The sequence below is a fragment of the Lathamus discolor genome, chromosome 5, assembly GCF_037157495.1.
Source record: "Lathamus discolor isolate bLatDis1 chromosome 5, bLatDis1.hap1, whole genome shotgun sequence".
NCBI classification, from domain to species: Eukaryota; Metazoa; Chordata; class Aves; order Psittaciformes; family Psittacidae; genus Lathamus; species Lathamus discolor.
In genome coordinates, this window is record NC_088888.1 from 41680976 (window position 1) to 41703132 (window position 22157).

The following is a 22157-nucleotide window of genomic DNA, read 5'->3' on the forward strand; positions in this document are numbered from 1 at the left end:
TGTGGTGACCCCATTAACCAACCATGTGCATTAGCAAAATCCAGCATTGCAGCTACAAATAAGGGGAAGAATAGCGATGCTTAAATGGATTCATTCTAAATCTAATAGCCAGTTGAAAAGCCTATAAAGTTTTTATCACGCATATAGATTCACCTAAATAGACAATGTTCTTACTTATTTTTCCAGCACAGAAAAAGATGAGATCCTTAAATCCAAGGCCTTTTCCACAAAAGGGCTTGAATTTCTATTGCAAATCTTAGCTACTGGAAACTGCTTTTGTAATGACATTTTTCTGACAGCAGAGAATCAAATACTTAAAATGCCAAATTTATTATTGCTCACATGCAAACAATTTCTCTCTTCCAGAATGAACAAGTGCAATTAATTACTTATGCGTTCCTGACAAAAGACGCACATGAAATTTTGCCCCCACGTAGCGAGGCAGTCAACCCATCAGGTATGTCTCCTGCAGTTGTTCTGAAGAAAAAAAATTATGTCTTTCATCTCCTTGGTATGATAGCGTGTAACATCAGGGGCTTATGATAAACCCTATTCTCAAATGATTTTGCTGAGACAGGAGTTGTGCTGACTTTCCATGCAAGTAGTACTCGTTGACATATTTCTGCCACAGGCAGCTACTGCAGGCGTTAATATATCTCATTTTGTCCCCTGGGAAAAAAAGAGCCCAGTGGAGTTTGTATCGTGTCTCATCCTTGCTTATGTCTACTCAGGCATTTTATTTGGGTTGCGGCTCCCACTTGCTAACATAGTATCCCTGGAACGGACCATGTTCCCGCAGAGCTGCTGGTGTTTTTATTTCAGAGTGTCCCTATGTTATCCCAACCATATTTACATAGCTCTGTGCGTTATGGCAGAGCTTCTTAGCTGGTAGAAGACATACAGGGCGTAGATTTGTTAATGTCAGCCAGAAAGTAGCAACTTGTTTGTTTCAGTTCATTGGCAGGTATTAAAAAAAAACCCCAATGTTTTAGATGTTTCTCTTCAAGTGCAGATGTGATAGAGAGGCAAATTCTTCAGATTCTGAATACCATAGAACAGTGTGCCAGTCAATCCAAGCATGATCTGTAAATCTCTGTGCCCGTATGTCAGTCATTCTGGAATTTGCCTGTTAGCACCCCTGTGTACACCAGTAAAACAAGTAGTCACTGCTAATGAAAACACAAAGAAGCACAAGTTTAACATCTGGCTCCATCTTATGTCCCATGCCATAAGGCAGTTAGGACCAGATCCTCACACGTATTTGTCTGCTCAATGTTCTTTGAAATTAGTGGAAATGAGGTCGTGCTTACCTGTAAAGCTTTGGTTCTTTGGGAATTTTCAGGAGCACTTAAGCACCAAATTTTCGCAGCTTTCACTGTGAGCTGTGAGCCTAGTGGTTTGAGCACTGCTTTTGAGTGCCTATCCAAATGCTTGAGTATCTACATATCACTAAGATTCCTGCCTGTGGAGTTATGATCTCATTAAATCACAGCAGGTAAATGGTATCATGGCTGTTAAATACTTGAACAATTTCCATGACACACCAACAAGCAGCAGTAGCCCTCTTGTGCTAGAGATGTCCTGTTTTATTTGATTGCTTGTGATTATAATCCCATGACATTTTTTAATGAAAGACCTCAACCAGCAATTTAATTGCAAGCTGAAACTGCAGCGCCAACACAGCTGCTATTTGAAATGGTAGATGCAATCTCACTGGGAGCCAGGCAGGGATGAAGCCAGCTTTGTGGGATGCCACGGGATGGTTTGGGCAGGCTGAGGTGCTCTGTTTCCCTCCCTTGAGGAGAGGGGCAGGCAGGGAGGAAGGGAGCAGGGCAGGAGGGCTAGACTCCAGACAAGTTTGAATGGTATGGATACCACCAGCACAGCCCTGCTCCTCCTCCATCAGCCAAGGACAACACACTCCATGCAACATGTGCTTGGATTTCCTCCCTGTTGTGGTATAATCACTGTTATCAGGAGCAAAGAAAAAAAGTAATTTAGAAACCTGTAATAAATTAATCAAAGGCCATTACCAAAAAGCAAAAACAGAATCAGGGACTATTTCCCACAGACAGATTCCAGAAATACCACTCTGTAGTCTCCATATCTTTCCTTTCTCTGTATTTGAGGTGCTGCATTAAGTCTTCATGTCAAGCAAAGCAACTGTTTGTGACCCTAGGAAAATGAATGTACAGACAATTTTTATGTTTTCATTTGTGCTTTCCCTGCATTTCAGGGCAAGACCTCTGTGGCACCGTGGCATAAATGCTGCACTCTCTACTGGAACAGATGCCCCTGGTAGGACCAACTCTGAAAAATACAGTTTTCCCCAGGGTAAGTGAAGTTTGCCAACCCATGGCAGTGTGTGGGCTCTCACACAGCTGCTTTGCACTTAAGCAACACCCGAGAGTTGAATGTGTTGGTTGTATGAGGAGGTTTTGAGTTGTCTTCAAAGTATTATAATCATACTGTCTCCTAACGGTTTCCATCTGACAAGCTAACTCAGATTTCTGCAAAATAGAGACAGGCAGTCTGGATCCCATTCACTTCACTCACAACCCTTCTGGTCACACTCATCAGTGAAGTCTCTTTTGTGTCTCACTGAAGGGTTCGCGGTCCTCCCTACAAATTTGTGTTGCCATGTCCTGGTTGCCATGGCCAAGTTTGTGTACTGTTTATTTTACTTATAATTACTTATTCACCCATTAGGAGTGTACACCTATAGTCTGGACCTTCACAAATAGAATTCATGGTAACTAGCGTTTAACAAATTTTGTTTCAAGTTAAAGCCCTGCTGATAGAGAAGCTGTGCCTGCTGTCCATTTTCCATCGAACTTCCTCCAAAATCTGTTAAGCCACAATAAGAGCTTGGAGGTTTCCCAGTTGCCATTTCCTTTTTCTCTGCTTTTAAAAAATAATAGGAAATTTAGTAAATGCTGGCATAATGGCAGATGGAAAGTTAATCCACTTCAGGCTATAGAGATCTGTGGGCAGATGGGTCAGCACAGTTTATTCTGATGGAAATACTTCGAGAGAAAACCAACTGGCTTGAAATAAAGGGATTTTATTTTTTTTGTCCTTTCAAATCTAGAACAGAAATACAGACAGCTATGATGGGAAGTTGAACTTTAGATGCTAAATTATGTTAATCCTTTACAGTTCATGCATATAAGATTGATATGTTTTTATGCTAACCTGAAACATAACAAACAGCTCAGAACAGACTGCATTCCTATTTTGGACAGTGAAAATTTAAGCCACTTCAGACAGAATAGTCTTGCTTTGCATGAGCAGTTGTAGGAGCAGTTCTGGTTGCAAGGCAGACCTTTTCTCCTTGCCCATGTTCCCACACAGTGCGAAGTTGCAGTGCCCATCACCAGCACTGCTGTCCCAGCCTGCCCCGAACTGGCTTTCTGGGTAGTGCTGGGCACCACAGGCCCCTGCTGGAGCAGAGGTTTATTCCCACCATAGCCATCCTGCTGCTGCTTCTGCCCTGCAGCTCATATCACCAGCTACCCCTGCAGCACCTCCTACTTTTCAGCCATGTGCTCATCTCTTCTGCCTTCCTGCCAGGACCTTGGCAGGTCCAGATAGGAACCTATTACCCACGCTTCTCAGATTATCCCCAAATCCCAGCATCTGCATGCTTTGCCAAGCTCGGCCCTTGCCACTAGGCAGTCTGCTCCCTCTGTACTCGCCTACCTTCTCACTCTTTTATAGTTTCTGCTGACCCAACTTTCTTCTGATCCTGCCATATTCAGGTTTTGTCTCCAGTTCCATGGTCTGGTGCTGGCTTCCCAGCCCCAGCTAACCCTCCTCCAGCCCTAAAAGGGTGGAACCAATAATTTTCTGCCTGAAAAGAAACAAACCTTGATAAGCATTTGCTGAATTTGATAGACACAGTGCAGCAAACTGTTTTATTTCTACTGATTCCCTTTGGCATTCCCAACCTCTGAAGACTAAGGCTCACCCTGAAGACCAGGAGCCCTCCTTTCATCAGACAGCCTGCTGCCAAGTACGAAATGCTCTGTCCCCTCCTCCATCCCACACGTTTGCACAGTCCTAGTGATGGGAATAAAGGGAAAATCTGCTTTTGTCCACTTTAATAACTGCTCCATACAGCCATGTCCTTTCAGTCACAAAGTCATAAAATTGCTTTTGTTATTTATGTTATAAAAGGACCTTGAACGCAGCCTCAGCAGAGCTTTCTGTGCTTTCTGTGCTAGGTTGTTGAGGGTTTTTTTTTTCCTTTTTGTCTCACAATTTATTGATTGAGGTCCTTATACAGATGAATAACCTCCCTGCACCTCCCAGAACTACTGAGTGTGGAAAAGTAGCATTTAACTCTTTCTCCAGACAGTAGGTCGAAGAAGTGGCTTGTGTATGTAGCCCGGAATATGGCAAATGTTTTGGTCATCTCCATACCATTTTGTAATGACCTACTCCTGAACTAATTGACAAGGAAGCAAAACAAAACACAGGTGCTCCCCCAGTGCTGCAGAGGTGCATATTTGTTCTGATCAGATTACAAATCCCAATTCCATAATCTGCTGGACTATACAAATGCAAATCACAATTTGTTCACAAAACAAGATGAATAAACCCTTTCCTTTGGTCTGTTGTTAGATATAAAATTGCAAAGACAGCAGGGCCTGGAGTGATACAATTTCTACAACCTCTGCTGTCTAACACATGTCCTTTGGTCAGCAACGCTGTGACTGATGCAAACTATTTCTACTCATATTTCACACTTTCAGTTTAAACAGTAGTTTGAATTGAATAGGAAAATTGCTGCCGCCTTTCTAGCTGTCAATAGGATAAGAAAAGTATCACTCTCCTTTCTATCAAACTGTCCCATGAAACTCTTTCAGAGCCTGAAGAGTATCTTAAGAATTTTGCTGGATATATAACATAGTAATGCAATTTCTTTCCATATCACCTAAATATCAGAGTTCTATCTTAATTAGGATCGAGCATTTTAGAGTTTCTATTACAAATGATGAGTCTTTTCAGAGAGACAAAAACAAAAGACACATCAAAACCCAAAACATTTACTTTCTGATTGATTGGTTTTGTTGCTTCAAGCACCTCCAGTGTCTTCCACCAAGGATGAAGCATACCTGAAGGCCAGGCTTGGAGGTCAGGAGTTTTAAAAACCCTCAGAGAGGTTTGCAATGTGAATTGAAAATCCAATTTTTTAGGCTTTCAGAACACCAAAATGTGTGACTGCAAGCGTTCTTATTGGTTCTTCTGCATGGTTAGTATACATTACTGTCTTTTAGACACATGGAACTCTTCAGCTACCTGTAAGCCTCTGTACTTAAAATTCCCTGAAGCTTTCAGACTTTTCCTTGGTCTTGGTCATGAATAAAATGGCCTCCTGAATGGGCTCTGGACATTCTGTAAGTATTGTCTTTTCTTCTAGGTAGTAAGGTTGGGGTCAGTAAACAACTTGAATATTACCCACTCTTTCAAAAGACCAACAAAGCTTTGTCTGGGGAATTTTAGATTTCTTGGATTGAAGGTAAGAACTGAGCCAGAAGAAAGGCTGTGCTGAGCTGTTAGAGTGAACAGGAAAACTGCTGGTGGTGACAACGGCAAAAAGGCCCTACCTGCCTTCAAGACAGGTGATTTGATGTGTAAAGTCTTCAAGGGGCCACTGAGTTGAGAAAGGCAATGGGGGGAGGAAAAAAATCTGACAAAAAACTGGAAACTGTAGCCCATGCTGGGTATAATGACTATTTGTTTTGACATATTGCCTCTATTTTTGTCTAACCACTAAACTGGCCTGAAGCCATGTCTCACATGGCCTTAAATATTTTTTAGGATTAGGAGGTGATGTGTTCATCTGAATGACCTTAATGGTGCTAAAGTTTATCTCCTAAACCTCAGTGCTTTATCTCTTGTAAGCATTTAAAGGGCTTTTTGTATGTTTTTTGAGGTTTGGTAACCTTGTGCCATTCTCAGCCTCCAACTCAATATGAGCTGATGGACAATGAAAAGGCCATACTTTGAGGCTGTGATTTAATTTCAGAGATCTGGTATTACTTCAGCAAGTTAAGCACAAACAGCAACACTGAGGTCTCCCTTCCCTTGCCTCCCTCCTCATAAAGCAACAGCTGTGACTTTAGAAACAACACCCAGCACCAGATATTAATTCAAGTTCTAGGAGTTTCATTTCAACTAATTACATCAGCAGTGTTCCAGGGTACTGCCTACATTTCTGAGCTTCATCCATTTAATTTCTTCTTTCTCAGCACTAATCCATGTGAACAGCAGATGACATGCAGATCTAGCGGTAGTCTTGTTTCTCCAGTTGTTTCTATTTAATCAATCATGAAAACCAGCCTTGGAGTAAAGTTTTCCACATTTCTCATCATTTCAGCTTCAGCTAATCCTTCATCATTTCCCCTTTAGCATCAACAAAGATTCTACAAAAAAAAAGAAAAAAATCCCCACACAACAAAACAGGAAACAATGGACTGCATTAACCTACCTCAGAAAACAAAGAATAGTTGAGGGACAAGGTCATGCCCCCAGTGGCATGACTTTCTTCTGCTCCAGAAGAAATACTTGTATTGTTAGTCTCCAGGGGCTTCATTGGCTCTGGCACTGGAGGAAAAGAAAACCTTTACATTCTATGAAAATACACCTGGCAATTCAGTAATTATTTCTTTCACTATTTTTCCCACCCCTAATAATTATGTTTGCCAGCACACATTGCAATAGAAATGGTCTGACAGGTTGCAGGTGATAAGGTGGAAACTCACACGGGCAAATGACTTAGTTAAGTTGTGCAACATTACGAAAGCCATTTTTCCATTGCTTTGGGCACTCTGTCCCTTCTTCCTCTCACTGCCTTTCAGAAGATGAACTTGTGTTTGAATCTGTGCTGATTTTTTTTGTTTGGTTGGTTGTTTTGTTTCTTGGTTTTGTTTGGGGTTTTGTTAATCAACTGCACAGATTGAAAAGGATATCACTAATGATCATGTTCAAATTCTCTGGACTGGGGTCCCCAACTTGGGTACCCAACCTCTTAAGGCTGAACTTTGGCCTAAAAGAGTTTCCATCAGCTGCTAGAACTCACCTACACAGAGCCCCCACCTGCAACTTCCACTCTGCTGTTGGCAGTAGAGTCCTGTCATCAAGTCATGGTACTTAAGAAGACTTTAAAGAAATCGGCAGAGAAGAAATTCTGTTGTATATATAACAAATGAGCCTTAAGAAAAGAAAATAGATACAATTCTCTTTTATCACTACCCAGAGAATCTAAGAGCTCTTAAGTCTGAAAACAAATCCTTCTTTCTTGTGATCCATGTAAGCTTTCTGGACACAAAGAATAAAGGCCTTATATGTATTGTAGTAAATCCAATTTAAAATTTAGTGCACTTATAACTAGTGATGGATTCCCCAAAATAATTAAAATTATATAAATTTGTACTTCTGAAGAATTTATTGTTATTGTATTAGTTATGTATCAGTAGCTCTGTGGCATTCACAAGACCCTGGAGGGAAGATATCTTTCTTGTAGCTCAATGTTTCATTCATTTTAGCCACTCACATGAGAGTCTTCACTGATTTGTTGTGTTCTTCATTGTACTGAATATGAGCTTCTAAGCCTGCTTTCCAAATCTTCTGTGATTTAGTTCTGACTAAGCTAGCTTTGGCTTAGCATGGGGGAAGGTGGCAGCTGACTACTATCACAACTTTTTACATGCAAGTATACAAATTACCTTAGTCTATCCTCCCTCAAGTGCCTCTAAGCCTAGCATGAATTTTCCCTAATATTTAGGCTGCTAATACCACCCCTTTCTCCAAATCTCTTATTAGAATTTATTTCTGTGTGGTGCCTGCTGAAATTAATTAATACTTGTCAGATGCTAAAGGCAAGAACACATGATGCCGCCTCATGTGCTGTGCTGATCTGGACAAAACGCTGCTGCCATCACTGCTAAGTTAGTTTTTTCCTTTCCTCCACAATGGCAGTAGTAGATGACAAGTAGCAAAGGCAAAAACATTTAACCCAGTATCAATGAGTAAAGCTGCTTTAGAGAATAGTATTGCCCAATAGGAACATATCTGTAGAGTGTTAAACCCAAGTCAGGAGAACTGCTTTGGACTAGGTCAATTCTGCTTCCCTGGGCTGAATCCGCATATGCAAATGAAGTAAATTGCACATGCTAGTGGAACACAGAGTTTTGTTTAGTTTTGACCAGAAAAAAACCAATTTTATCGAAGCAGTAACCAAGGAAAGTCGGGAGATAATACATGTAAGGGCACCCTGTATGTGCCAGGCCCCCTGTCTGTAGCAGCAGTGCCCTGCATGCAATCCAATATCCAGTTAATTTTCATACAGATGTCCAAAATGAATTGTTATTAAGGCCCTGGCTTTGAAGTGGATTTGAACTAGCCATTTATTTTTGCAAGAAAACATGGGTGTGATGAGAGGGCTGCTCATGCCAAGCTCCTTGCCTGTAGATGCAGTGCAGATGTAAACAAAACCGTTTGGCCTTCTAAGACTGAAGTATTCTTCCAAAATTATCCCAGCAACCTTTGTGGCCTCTTTCACTCATAAGCCACATACAAATCTCCATATGAGACACATGGACATTGTGCTTTAAGAAGTTCCATGTGGTGGGCTCTGAAGCAGCCAGTCATTTCTGTACCAATTGCCAAACAACATAGGGTTCTTGGTGCTCTAGTTTGGAGTTGTTGTGACTTGGACTTTGCTTCAAGCAGCAATATATGAAGGCAGCTCAGCAGCTGCTTGATGATGGCCTTTAACAATGCAGGATGACAATCTCAATGGAAAAAGGTAGCCTACCCTAAGTCCATGAAGGAAAACACAGCTGTAGCATGGCTGAACATACCGCTCTTGTTTTGGCATGAAGGCATTTGGTATGGAGCCCATGTCAGAGAGTCTGGTCATACATGACTTGCTGCAGTTGGGGCTGGGCTCCCTGTAAGCCTATGTGAGGCTGTAATTCTGAACTCCCCTATGAGTTTCTCAATGACTGGAGCATCTCCTGCAGACCAAGACCTGCTCATCAACTTTGGCCATAAGTTGCAAGGGCCTCTCCCAAAGAGCACAGGAGTCCAGCCCTGGGGACTATTTTGTCCTGGTTTCTGTGTTTTGAGGAGAGAAAAGAGGGTACAGTGGTTGGGTGTAGAAGGCAAGCATTGCCTGACACTGTATGTAGGTAGCAAGGTGTGAGAAGACAGGCCATAAAGCATGGAGAGGCTTCCAGAACCACTGGAACATTTTCATTCTAGCCCCATGACAACTGCAAATACGGTCTGAACTGCTCAAGCTAATGTTTCCCATGTCTGATAGGGGCCAGGCACCACTTCTTCATTGCACTGGCCCATTCCACAGCTATGGTTCCAAGTAGCCTGCTGCAGAGCCCAGGGCGCACGTCTCTCCTCAGAAAGCTTTGCCCTTGTAGGCATCCTTACCCTACTACTCACCACCAAACCAAAACTTAAACCTAAAACTAACTCCCCATTGCGGAAAAAAAAATGTGGTGCTTGGGAACCAGAGGTGCTGGAAAACTAAATGGGCCATGGCAGCGCTGGGGATGCAATCTAAACTTTGTTACTCCCAAACCATTCAGCTTAATCCCTTCTTAGAGAGGACATGTGCATTGAATAAAAGATCATTGGTTTAAAGCTATGTTACAGAACCCCCCTTTTTAGATTTCATTTTGTTTTTTTAAGTTTATGGACTTAACTGCATATTGGTGGTAGAAAGTTGCATACACATTTTTCTCAGCCAAGGAAAACCATAAATTGGCTGTGTTTACTGACAGAAGAAGGTGCTGCTAAGGCAAACATTCTATTTCCTGCTGGGAGACTGTGAATCATAGCACACAGAGCAATACATACAGTGTTTTTTTAATCTATTCTAAAAGTACTGGGGCGAATTTGTTGCCTGAAAGAAATTAAAGGCAGTGAGATAGTGTGAAATACCTTAAACTGTTGCTTGCTGACATGCATTTCGGATAGCTTTCCGTTATATTACCCTAAGCAGCTGTACATTTGAGTTGACTAGATTTTACCAATTTTTCATAATTAATATAATTTTTTTTCTGGGGGAATGGTATTTCTAGCACAGTAAAGGGTTATTTTATTTTCCTTATTTTACTTTCATTTATCATCACATCTCTCTCGCTGACTTTTTATTTCAGCACCTTTTGCTTTTCATGGGTCTTTAGCTCCATTAAACATCCAACGTTAATTAGACTCTGTTGTCTAAACTGTACCAAACACTTCACTCAAAATCAAAGAGCATTTAATTAGTTAGTCTACAGGTTACACCCTATCTTGCAACATTAACAAAAATGAACAGTTGAAATGCTTGTTACAGCCTTGTGAAAATGTAAAAAAAGCTTCCTGAATGGCAATCAAGATTCCCATTTCGTTATTGATGAAGGCAGGCATGACAAGTCTTTACTACTCTGATGACTGCTGGGCTGTTTGTGGTGGAGGGAAGGCAGGGGAATAGGAACGCTTATTTCTATCCTTTCCCAGGAACAACTTCACAGACAAAGCCCTGTGCCTGTGCTGAGCATCCGTGGGGTTACAGCCGAAAGAGGGGTGAAACCGCAGAGTAGCCTTGGCTTAGTGCAGCCTGCCACTTCCATAGATAGGATCAGATTTCCAGCAAGTTTCATTCCTCCAGCTTTTTTGGATCTCTGAATGCTTATTCTGGCATTGAAATGGGAAGCAAGGAAGTTCAAAACCAACTGCTAATCTACTAATATCTAATTGTTTCTAATGAATACAGCAATAGGATGCTAAAGTTCAGTTTATCTGTGTTTAGTAAGTGTTTTGATAACTCTGGATGTGATACCACCATGCTACCAAGCTCTACCAATTATCTGATATTTTACTGCCGTTTGAAGAGGGGATGGCGTACATTGACTACAGTGGCAGCTCACTGTTAATGTACCTGTCCACATCTTTTAATCATTCACAGGCAGAAGAGGAGATATTCAGCCTGAACAGACATACCAGAACAAACTATAACGAAATGTCTTAGGTCTTGTCCCTCTTTTCAGACTTGGAGAGGGTGATAATTACTTCAACACAATTAACCTCATGCAAGTCAGGTAGGAGGAAGTCAGCTACCACTGACAGTATTTCTTTCAAAACCACAGTAGACATAAGGCTGAACTGGATGCCCACTGGATGTTAAACAAAGCGTCCAGTGCAGCTTACTAAAACTCAAAAACCCCCAAAGCAAGTGATTATAATCTCACCTTTCTTTCTAAAAAAACAACCAAAACACCCCCCCCAAAAAACCCAACAAACAAAAAAAAAACCAACCCAAAACTGACACACACACTCAGCTGCCTCCCTAAAAAAAGAAAAAAAAGAAAAAAAGAAAGAGCTGTCATGAGAATGAAATTAATGTCATGAAACATCAGACCTCGTTTATGATTTCTGAATATTCTGTACTGAAAACATACTGGTTGCTACAGAACCAAAGAATATTAGGCAGTTTACTTAAGGAGTTAAATTTCTTAAGTGATTACTCTTCGACTTGTCAAAACCATTATGAACATTAATTATTTGTGGTCTCTATTAAAGCTGTATGTAGTGATGTGAACGTTATGTTGAAAAAATAGAAATGGGTAACCAGAGCCAAGAACTTGATCTGAAAGTGCTTTAAATCTGTATGATCTCTGGAATACTTGGAGAAAAAGATCTGCTCAAGGGAGTGAGAAAATTCTTCTCGAAGTAGTTCAAACCAGTAATGTTTTCCAGGTATGCTTAACTCTTCCTTCCTTCTCTCCTCTGTAACAGCTCTCTATCACCATTTTAAAAGAAAATCTTTGAGGTTCAGAGTCTGCTTCTATTTTGCCATACATTTAAATGTCTGTTGAAGTAAAGCTCCCCAAAGGAGCCTCTTCTTGCAGATGGAGCTACAGAAGTCATCTTTTCAAAGAAAACTTGTGCTGAAATATGCAAAACTGCTCAAGATGTGCTTGAGATAATTTGTTGATGGCATCGGGTTGGGCAGCTCAGTCAGCAAAAGCAAGTTCTGAAACTTCACAAGAAAAATTAACTAAACTGCTACTCTCCCCCTTTTAAAACTGGGAAAATATTTTTGATAAAGAAAATTCTTTGAAGCAAAACAGATTATAATTTATAATGTTTAACTTACTTCAGTGATCTTCAGAACGCTACCCTGGTCAGTCACTCGCTTTTCTTCACTAGCATAGCTATTAATAGACACAGATATATTTGTGGTGTTCCCATTGTAAAATACAAAACCAATATTGCCATTACTAGTTTCTAAGTATTATAATTTTTACAGTGCACTGGTGTCAAAAATGATTGCAAGTCCTTTCTCTTCCTTGTTCATTCTGCGGGTAAATATCTGAGGAAATAAGGAAGCTTTTCCATTCTCCCTCATGAAATTAAATTCTCCAAAATTAAGTTGAAATGTGCACTGCCAAAATGATACTAAATACTCCTGTTCAGTTTGTTGCTTTGTTTGGGGGGGAGAAGACCTTGCTACAGCCATCTTTTAATACAATTACATTAAATTCAAGTAGATAAGTACCACATATACTGCTTCCATCTCTGGGGGAAGATTTCCAATAGAAGTGCAATTCTATGAGTCTGAGGTGTCCCACTCCTTGAGGGGAAGGTAAGTAAATAAAGCAACATGTCCTTCCTTACATTTATTTGAGCATATAAAACAAATCCCCTAAAAGCCATGTCTGAGAAGCAGTGGTGATATTTTAATGGAAAAATACGTCTTTAAGCATCAGAATTGGCTGTTCAGAAAACACATATTTGACTGGTAACTGCTGCAATGTTTTAGGGGTGTCACATCTCAGAAGAATTGCAGAGAATGTTGGAGCATAGGTCAGACCAGCAAATATTAAAAGAGCAGCATTAAATATCTTTGGTTAGGAGTAGAAAAAAAACCAAACCAGTTTTCTGTTTGTACTTCAGGCAGAGGCAAATACAGCATTCCATCATTACTCTTCAGAGCTCTGAAACCCCTAACGTACTTGTCCTGGAATCTGTAATACTATTCATTGCTATACAATACAAATAGGAGTAAGCTAGTGTTTAAATTTAGTTTATTCCAGAAGTTTAGTGTTTTCCAGCATAGCAAGGGCTTATGCACATGCTTGGTACAAAGCACTTTCAAAATTTCTCTTACAATTATTCATTAAAGTAATTATTCATTAAAAATTGCATTCACACGTGTTAAGGTTGAATTACTGGGAAGACCACGGAGACACATATGTTTCACTTCTGCAGTTTTCTTTCATCTCATTGATGGGATCTTCCATTTTGTATTCCTTACCTAGTTCACAAAAATCATTAGCATTTCTCTTGCTCTTACTTAACTTCAACAACATGCCACTTCTCCAATGATCCCTGCTGCAATTACATCAGATATGCAGTGCATAGCTCAGCACAGCAGTGGATAAGGGAAAAAACATCTATGAAATAGGGACTTTGGGAGTTCAAAGCTCTGATTGAAAGCACCCGTAGAGGACTATCTTTTTCTGAAAGTAAAAGAGCTCATTTGGGTGAGATGCAATTTTGCTAAAAGCTTGTAAGACAAAACTCATGAGCCCTGCACTATAGTTAGAGCATTTTACATAGGCTGGAGCTGATGAAGATTTATTTGGTTTGATTTTTTTTCTGTAATAAGGAAGGTGAAGTTTCACTATAAAAAGACAAGGGATGCCTGTATCAGTAGCTTGTATGCCTAAAGATGGAAAGGTAAACTACAGATTGCCTCATAAATTTACTGACTGGCATCAGTAGAAATAGTTGGCTTTTTACGTTACCTGGAGAGAGGAAAAATAATTCGTTATAGCACATCTTTGCAGAATAATTCAGTCACTTCAGCTGACCAGTCTGAACCAATGCTGATTTTATGAAGCTAAGACTGGTTTGAAGACACATTAATGCTCTACCTGGATCTTCAGCTGGGCCTGAATGAAACAGGAAATTGCCTTAATATTTGACTAATCCAAATTAAACTAATTCATCATTATTTTATTAACGTTAAATTTAGATCAAACCTTGGATCTTAATTCCAAATCAGAGTCTCAAACTTCATACAGACATGATTTAACCTGTCTCAAATCATTAGCAGGACTGAAACACAGAGGCTGTAGTTAGATGGGTGTGCTTCATGGCATACTTCTGAGTCCTATTCGCTCAACGATCTTAACAAGGTTTTGGTTCACATGAGCAACAGCTGTCTTCCAGGCTGTGTGACTGCTGTTTCTACCATATGAGTTAATGCAAAGATAATAACCTGGACCCCCAAATTCTGCTCTGGTAAGAGGTTGTGACACAGCTGAAGAATTTACCTGGACACCCGGAAACTCAGGAATGTCCTTGGTCCACCAAGCAGAGATACAGCTTTTTTCTGATGCTCAAATGACAGAGCTATATATAGACTTACAACTGTCTTCTGAATTTGGCAACCTGAAATGGCGACAAGTATCAGATATTGGCAAATGCCAAAGTGTGGTTAATGAGGCTCTTTCTGGATTAGGTTTGACCCATGCCTAGATCAGAGTTGGTATAACAGCTTGGATCATCTCACATATGCAGCTCCTTTTCACTTGCACAACAGTCCACTCCTACATTGCATACTGAGCTGCAGTGAGACATGAAAGCCTACAGAAGCTTGGAAGGGATGAAAATATTTCTTTGTCTCTCTACCAACGCTTCTGTGATTAACAAGCATCAGTGATCTGCACATGGAATTTGAAATGTCAGTTATTTGCTTTACAACTCATCTTTCTCCTGTCTTCTCCCCCCAGAGGTGCAAAGGTTAACCCACAGATCTGTCTATCCTTATGCAGTCAAGGTCTGTAACCCTCAGCCATTCACTTCAAATACAAGCTGATGCTTAAAGATGGATGAGGGTCACCCAAATGAAACTGTAAATGAATGGAAACTGCATGCATGCTATAGAGAAGTGAAAACTCAGTAATACAAAGATAGAAAACTTCAGTTGAGCTAGTATTTCTTGAAAAAGGAACTAAAACATAGTACATCAAAAATATAAAATTGGATCTGTTCCCTGGAGATAAAACCCGTCATCCTGATTTTGTATCTACAGAAAAACTCTGTGTTCTTTTAGCCAGCATGACTCTTTGTAACAATGAAAAATGGTCTCAGAACAGAAAACATGTTACTTCTTCTTTCTTCCTTGCATTTCTAATTATACTGTCATATCAACTTTAGTAGAAATATATGTAGTGTAAATGAATTCATATGATTGTGAGAACTTTTATTTGTTAATTCCCTGATATTATAATATTCTGCTAGTTTTGTATTTATCCATCTAACCAGTTAAAACCCCACAGATGCACCAGCTATGACTGCCTGTGTCAGGATGATACTGGGTATCAGCTGCACGAAGACTGGAATCAACACTGACTTAATGATTGAGCTGGTGCTGTGCTGTGGTAAGGGAGTCAGCAGAGATGAGGCAGGTGTGATGGGCTGGGCTCCTGTGACATGTGATTGACTCCCGACATGCCAAGGAATGGTGGAATGAGTCCCAGCCAGAAAAAAAGACCACAGAAAACGTGGAAGCTTGGATGCAGTGTTGTGTTCTGGGAGACCTAGTTGAATGACTGACAAAAATCTATTACAGAGAAAGGGGAGAGCATGACTAAAAGGTCTCACAGTATTTATTCTGACAGGATGATTAATTTCTCATTACTCATCCAAAATAGGGCTGTCTGGGGGGAATTCGGGGAAATATTTGATTCTTTCAAACGTTGACTGTTTGGAGAAAAGCCTTTGCATAAATCTGAACACTTTATCCTGTCTTGTTTTGAAATAGCAAAGCGGGAGCTTTCTAATTTCTTGGTGGAGATTCTTTAGAGTCCCAGCACCACTGAGACTCTTTTATTTCAAAGCCAGGAGCCAGTTTCTTAGCTGCTTCAGAGGGCCTAACTTACTTGGGCCTTCCTGTACCATTTTATGCCAGCTGGTTCCTTCTCTTCCTCCTCCTCCAGGACTATAGGTCCTGCTGTGTTGGGCTCAGATCTTTAGAAGGAAAAATCATGACTGCTAACCTGCAGTGCTACTTGGCTCCAGGAATTTTTGCATGATAGCCACCTGTGTAATAATCTTGACTTCTTCCTACAAGGAAGCACTTTATGTTTGATGACCAAGAAACAGGGTAGGCATTCACTGCTTTACTCTTTCTGATTTCTACCTTGCATGGCTCCTGCTTTTATGCCTTGTGTCTCAAGTGCCGTTCAGGGTGCTCTGTGTGTTTATACCATCTACAGCAGCTGAGCTCAGGAGAGAAAGTGAAAGATAAGATAGTGCTTTCACCCTTCACAAAAGCCATGTATAGCAATGGCCATGCTGAATCAGACAAGCAAGTCCCTCTAGCTCAATATCCTGTCTAGGTAGCAGGTGCGTAAGTGAAAAATAAGTATATATGTGAACATGGCAAACATTACAAGGGAACTTTCCAGCTTAACTGTTTTTGTTGGAGGTGCAGGGGGAAAGAATCAGGTCTGGACACAGCAAGAGAAGGAGAAAATAACTGAAAGTGAAGAGTGGTAACAAAAAAGCCATTCAGCAGACAAGTTGTGAAGGAAAAGTGGAGGAATTGTGGAAATATGAGATGATGAAAAACACAGTTCATGAGGCAGACAGAACTACAGGAAATTGGTTGGGATAATAGGTATGGAGGAAGGATGGATTAATGGAGCAGCTAGAGAAAGAGGCCATGGAATAAGGGAACTGAGCACATGCCAGCAGGTAATAATTATGGCCAGTCTCCATTGTCAGCTATTGTATATTACAGAAAAGAGTTTAAGAACACAGTTTCAATGCTTATGTACTTAAAAGAGTCTGGGTTTTGAGGAATTTCAAAAAGTCCATGATTTTATATCTATCTTTGCCTAAATACCTTATAAATCTGGGCCTTTGCCTATATGTTGCTGAAGTGTGTTAGAGTAAAAATAGACACAGGAGAAACCAGGACGTGGTTGTCAGATGGCAGTTTTTCTGATAGCTCTGTAAAAGGAATGGGTGACACTGCTCCAGGAGTGCAGAGAAGCCTCAGCTGTTCTGAACTGAATGGTGAGGTTTTTCCCTAATTTCCCCTGGGGTTAGGACACTACCTTGCAGCCCTACAACATTGGAGGATGCTTTTAGAACAGAGAGGATAATTTCTGAAGGGTTGAAGGTTTCTTCCTTTCCCTGACATACACTTTCTGTCCCACAGTAATTACAGCTGGTAATTACAGCTAGAGCCACAAGTTTCAGGGCGAGCAGCACAGGCTAGTTAGAAATGATGGATCCAATTTTTTTTTTTTTTTTTGCCCATTTTATTAATTTTCTTTTCCTCCATAAAACGCTTTGGTGTCCTGGAAACCTGGTGCCTGATTTGTGGATTTCCACAATCCACATGTACATAATATACATAATATAAAATGTATTTGTTTACAAAATAGGACTATGCTGACTGTGAGTTCAATTTTATTAGGCAGTAGCTGTATGCTCTAAATTCAATTTCTCACTGGGAAAAAAGCAACAACAAAAGAAACAACTTGAAAGCTGCGTAAAGATTGTTGTTTCATACTTTGCGCATATGTCTGATGAAGAAGCACTTTTTCATGAAGCAGAGTATGTGGAAGTTCCTAATAACAAGGCAACAGAAGCTGACACTAAATGTCCAAGTGAGCAGAGCTTTCAGCTTTTTTGTTCATTATGATTCCAAGACGGTATCACATGGAAGTGCTAGATTGTAAATTGTGAGGAGGTAAATATTCATCAGTTTTCTACCCCCTGCACTAATATTCAGATGGTATTTCTAGGACTTCCACAACTTAACTAGTAGTACGAACACTATTAGTAATAATGTAGAATTTCTTTTTATATTTACCTGCAATAAATAGCTCATTTAAACAGCATTCAGTGTGAAGCAAAATGTTTCTGAGTAGAGTTAAAAATTGACTGCAGGCAGTGTTATCTTTTGTCTCAAAGCTAATAGTAATGAGAATTGTTCAGCGTTTCAAGTTTTTGAAGAGAAACCCACCCTGAACTATTGTAGGGAGCTGTTTTATGAAAACACGTGTCTGTCAGCAGCTGTAAAATAGCAGCCACAATGTATTTCTAGGGATAAAGTGTATTTCTGGTTTGGTTTAGAATAATTTTGTTATTTTTCAGGACAATCTTTGCCACAAGAGGCCAAGAAGGTTGTACCTGTGCCCTGTTTTACCTTCTTATTGACAGTGACATACAAAACCAGTGTTAGAGGTTGAATGGTTAATAGAGAATTGGCTAGTCTGTGGAAGAAGTTTAGCTCTTATACTTTCTCCTGTTACTGAGGAAAAAAAGTCTGAATTTTTAGACTGAATTCTGATTACAGAACTTGGTCTGAGGCAATCACTAGCCTTGATTTTGGATATTTATTCCCATTTCTATTCCATTTCCTTCTCTATCGCATTCAAAAAGTGATCTTCTAGTTACAACAGACTTAATCTTTAATTAATGTCTGTAAATTCTCATGGGAAAGGAGCATCACAGTAAATAAAGTAGCTGCTCTGTTTTGAATCCAAAATAATTTTATCTTCATTACAGAGAAAAATGGATATTTCTTCAACTAGATCCTTTTACATTCCCAGTTAGATAGTCTCAGTGAGCACTAAATTATTCCAAACATAGTGAGTAAATTTAGAGTAGGGGCTCATTGTTCTGTGTGTTTTAAAGTTTAATTTAACATTAAAACATTGCTCTGTTTATATAAAGTACAGTGATACATTTGGTTTTGTAAACAATTCTATTTTTATACTTAAATTTGATATAAATTCCTCATTGCAATATTCTCATTAGTCTGATTTTATTTCTTTCTTTTCTGTGATAGAGCTTCAGCTGTTTAAGCATAACCTATTTCCAATGTATCTCAGGAAACCCTATACATTCAGGGAAGGCTTCTCCCATCTTGTAACATATAAAAACCTTAATTAGTGTTTATAACACAAGTATAAATACTGTACCACAGATCAAGCTAAATTTGAGGTGAAACATAGTGTCTGTATTCCACCACTGCAACTAATCTGAAATACTGTTAGAAATACTGTTTAGAGTGATACTACCCCCTTAGCTTAATAGTTCTGTAAAAGTAATATGCGTGATAGGTGGGGCCTTACAATCAGCAAGCACACTCTTTGGTTTCAGCTGGATTGAAACTACAGTTCAGTGTCTTGGAAATGAACATTTTGCATTTAATAATTTTTAATAATAACTTTGCAATTAATAAAAAGTACATAAAGGAGGTTTTCAAACTGAGTTTGCTGTTATCACTCAAAAAATGCCTCCATTTCCTGCTCCACCACTCTGTGACCTTCCTCCTTTTTCACTCTGAAATTAGCTTCCCAACATATTGACTACCCCTCCCAGTTTGTGTCATCTGTGAACTTGCGGAGGATGCACTCCAGCTTGTCACCATCAGTGAAGATGTTGTACAGTGCCAGCTCCAGTTGCAATCCCCCAAGGAATGCCCCTTCCAACTACCCACCAAAACTTCATGTAAGTCTTCACAAAGACTTGCCAGAGCTTTCTCAGGGTCTGAGGTGAGATGGACTGGTCTTTGGTTCCCTGGACTTTTGACAGTCTTTTTTTAAAGGTGGACACAACAATTTATGTTTAATTATTGGTTTGGTTTTGTTTGGTTGGTGGTTTTTTTTTTTGTTTGTTTGGTTTTCTTTCTTTCTTTCTTTCTTTCTTTCTTTCTTTCTTTCTTTCTTTCTTTCTTTCTTTCTTTCTTTCTTTCTTTCTTTCTTTCTTTCTTTCTTTCTTTCTTTCTTTCTTTCTTTCTCTCTTTCTCTCTTTCTCTCTTTCTCTCTTTCTCTCTTTCTCTCTTTCTCTCTTTCTCTCTTTCTCTCTTTCTCTCTTTCTCTCTTTCTCTCTTTCTCTCTTTCTCTCTTTCTCTCTTTCTTTCTTTCGTCCCCTGGTAAGGTGAACTCATTTTGTGAAACTAAAATCAATGCCAACACAGCCAGACAAGAGTTTCATAATCATAGAATAGTTAGGGTTGAAAAGGACTTTAAGATCACCAAGTTCCAACCTCCCGGCCATGGGCAGGGACGCCTCACACTAGACCATGTCACCCAAGGCTCTGTCCAACCTGGCCTTGAACACTACAAGGGATGGAGCATTTACCGCTTCTTTGGGCAACCCATTCCAGTGCCTCACCACCCTCACAGTAAAGAGATTCTTCCTTATATCTAACTGAAATTCCCCTGTCTAAGTTACAGTACTGTAACCTGATACCAAACTCCACACTCCCATGGGGTGAATGCAGGACAGACTTCTCCTCCTTCTGTCCCATAAGAGTCTATGGATCCTAGCCTTTTACAGGTGGGAGACACACAGTTTACCAAGTGCATCTGAACCATAACATCTGCAATACCTCAACATCCTTCCAAGACGCTTAAATAAATCTATGCATTAAAATGATATAATTCTTTATGTACTGTCAATGAGCCTGATGAGCCTGATGTACTGTCTCTCACACCATCAATTCCAGCTCCAGTTCACAGAACCTCCTTGCTAATTTCTCCAGCGTTGTCAGCCTTTCACCAGGTCTGTGAAGAGAAGATAATTGCTGCTTCAATCTCTGCCTCTGGCCTGAGAAGAAGGTTTGATATATTATGTGGCCTGGAAGGAAAATAAGATACATAAAAGAAGAGGGATGGAAAAATTTAAAAGGAATAAAATGCTGTTCCTCCCTTTCTCCCCTTTTAGCACATGAATCTGTGAACTCTAGGCTTTATACTCAGAGGCTGTATTTTAAGCACTTGTAAGCAGCTAATCTTTTCAAATCTCTTTGCAATATAATACTTCTTGTGAGAATGCTGTTAAGCTATTATGTGGTAGTTCGCAGCATAATCCTACGATGAACTACTGTGAAGGCCCAGGACAAATGTGGCCCTACCTGCTAAAAAAGGTCCTTCAGGAAACCTGCTACAAATAAACCTCACTAAATAGCAAAAGGGAGCGTGTCCCTCCTCCGGCACCCCTGTGCTGTGAGGAAGCAGGGTGCGTAACCCACCGTCGTTCCCCAGCTCCCCTCAGCCCGAGCAGGGCTGTCGCTGCCCCTGCCCTATATCCTTCGGAGTGGACCCGACGGGCAGTGCCATCCCGAAGTGCCCTGACTACCTCGCACCCCACACACCGGGCCTGAAGGGTCCGCTGAGGGAAAGGGATTTTCCTAAGAAAACAAGTTTCAACCTGTTCTAAATGAAAGCGGCAGCGGGACCCAAGCTTCACCCCTACTGGGGTGGCCGAGGGAGGAGGGGACCCCCGGCCATGCCCCTCTGAGTCCCGCCTGCCCGGGTGTGGCGGCGAGCCGGGGCCGGGCCGGGCCGGGCCGGGCCTGGGGGCACTTCCCGCAGCTGCCTGGCGGGGGCGCTGCGAGCCAGGCGTTGCCGGGCTCTCGCTGCTGCCAGCGCGCAGCGGCTCCGCCGGCGTCGGGCAGCCCGTGGCGGCGGGTGGGAGAGCGGGGCCGGCGCCTCCCGCCCTTCCTCGCCGCTTTCGGGAGGCGCGGGGGGACGCTCGTCCCCGCTGAAAGCCCCGCTCTGCCCACCAAGGGTCGCCCTCCGGGCGCGAAGGAGCTCGGTGCCCCCGCGGGGGAGCCGCCGCCACAGCCGTCGGTCCGCCCGTCCCAAGGGCGCCGGGGGGGCAGCTCCCCGGGCTGTGCCCCGTCGGCGCGGTGCCTGCCCGTGCCCCCGGGGAAAGGGGACGGGCAAGCCCGCGGGAGAGCTTGCAGAGCGGAGGCAGCCAATCCCCCGCCGCTGCCCGGCCGGGCTTGCCGTGCCCGCGCCCCGGCGGGTCTGGCAGGGGCGGCCGGCGGCACAGGCAGAGGGCTGCCGGCGGGGAAAGTTGAAAAGGCCCCGGGCAGAGCTAGGGAGGGGGCTGGCAGCGGGGTGACGGGCGCGGAGGAGGAGCGGGGAGAAGCCGCACACGGAGCACCGGGAGGAGCCGGAGGAAATCTGCTGGCGGCGTGTCAGGCGCCTCAGGGGTAGGGGAGGAAGGAGGACCTGGGAGGGGAGCACCGCGCAGGGTACCGCTGGCAGGAGGGGAAAGCCCCGCCGCTAGCGAGAGAGGAGGGGGGAGCGCCAGTGACC

At 41.7% G+C, this 22157-nt stretch overlaps 1 protein-coding gene across 4 annotated transcripts in view; it reads left to right on the top strand.

The window, feature by feature from the left end:
- Nucleotides 1-2245: 2245 nt before the first annotated feature.
- Nucleotides 2246-22157, top strand: part of SASH1 (SAM and SH3 domain containing 1) — a 567989-nt gene continuing 548077 nt past the window's right edge. For 2 of the 4 annotated variants that reach the window (XM_065680526.1, XM_065680529.1), the window contains exon 1: nt 21803-22051. The gene's annotated coding sequence lies outside the window, so the exon portion shown is untranslated. Of the gene's footprint in view, nt 2335-21801; nt 22052-22157 lie in introns of those variants that run through there. The other 2 variants (XM_065680527.1, XM_065680530.1) reach the window with 2 other exon arrangements.